General features: G+C 28.5%; 1 non-coding gene across 1 annotated transcript; it reads left to right on the plus strand.

Annotated features, from left to right (window-relative positions):
• The first annotated feature begins 1,116 nt into the window (after positions 1–1,116).
• Positions 1,117–1,188, plus strand: TRNAW-CCA (transfer RNA tryptophan (anticodon CCA)). The gene has a single exon. It is a non-coding gene; the product is annotated as a tRNA-Trp (tRNA).
• The last annotated feature ends 427 nt before the right edge of the window (positions 1,189–1,615 follow it).

Consider the following 1,615-nt stretch of genomic DNA (forward strand, 5'->3'; position numbering starts at 1 on the left):
GGAGAATGAGAATAAATTGTCACTTTATATCACTCCAGCAGGGTGGGGCTGAATTCCATCATTTTCGTATTGTTGCCAAGCGACCCCACACATCCCGGTCTCGTCATTCACGTTAGTTTTCATTTTATCTTACTCAAATTTGGCCCGATTTGGACCAAATTTATTTTTTTTTAATCTGCAAAATGTGCTTTATAAAACTGTGTATAAATTTCTTTTTCCGATAAAAAAAGTTTTACTCTGAAAAGGGTTAAACGAAGAAAGTCACGTATTGTTTACGAATTTTTTTATGCTTGTCGGATTTTCAGCTGTAACATACGTAAAAAAAATCGCACTGACATACGGTTCAGTTTTTTCAAATCTATGAATCTTTTTCTATAACCTATATTTTTTTCTATTTTTTCCGACTACAAATGAATGAGTAGTGACAAATTACAATTTTTCGCGCACGTAATTAGTAACTCGCGAGAGAAGACTTGCGACCCATGCGGATTTAGAAAGGTTTTAACCAGACGTCTCAGCAATGATCAGCCTGAAACTGTACAAGATTACACTTTTTTATGTCACATATTATTCTCATCTCATTGGCCCGGGCGTTGGGTTGTTAATTGTTCACTAGTTGAAAAGATACACTTTAGGAAAATAGGATTACATAAAAATTCTTATTAGCCACAATTTAGGAATAAACAACAGAAATAAGATGGTAAATTTAATTTTATTTTTGAAGCACTAGATATTAATGAAAAAATAAAATAAATAGATATAAGATAACATAAAAAAACAACTAACTTGTTCGCAAGGAGATAAAAAAGACTATTACTATTATCATTACCTTATTACTAATCTCTTGTAAAAACTGAAAGCACTATTTAGGACTGCTTTTTTTCACTACTCCATAAAACGTAAAAATAATACAGGTAATTCTTTCTTTACAAGATTCTGTTAAAAGTTCAAATTTTTATAACAAGAAATGCTATCAATTACTTCATTTTATATGCCAGTATGTAACACATTTTTAAATAAATGTCTTATCATTCTATATAACCATTTTATATATATATATATATATAAAAGAGCAATAATTATTTAACTTAAATGGATTTTGGGTCACCATGTAAGGACCTCGTGGCGCAACGGTAGCGCGTCTGACTCCAGATCAGAAGGTTGCGTGTTCAAATCACGTCGAGGTCAGTTTAGTTTTTTTTTTATAACTATAATTATATGATTAAATAAAAGAATTTTTTAAAAGGTAATTTATATAACTTTCATTTTAAAATGTGTGTGTGTTTTGTTTAATAATTTTTTAATTTAAGAGAATTTATTTTTATTTTGTTTGGTTGAATTTAAAATACTGGACTTTGATCGTTTTTTTTGTTGTTTTATCGAGCTATTTTATGTCAATAAAATAGGAATATCTATACGAATTTTAAAAAACATTATGTTAATCCATGAAGCTTACAATGACTTTTGAAACTTCCAATGTGTCTTCTTTTTGAGAAACGTTTTATTCTATGATAAAAATGCTTTTGATGTAAGGCAAAAATGTTTATCCTCAAAAAAAATGCAGATATTAAACTACATAACATAATATAATTTTGTTTTTTACTTAGCCGAATTA

The sequence above is a fragment of the Lycorma delicatula genome, chromosome 1 (genome assembly GCF_047948215.1).
Source record: "Lycorma delicatula isolate Av1 chromosome 1, ASM4794821v1, whole genome shotgun sequence".
Classification (NCBI taxonomy): Eukaryota; Metazoa; Arthropoda; class Insecta; order Hemiptera; family Fulgoridae; genus Lycorma; species Lycorma delicatula.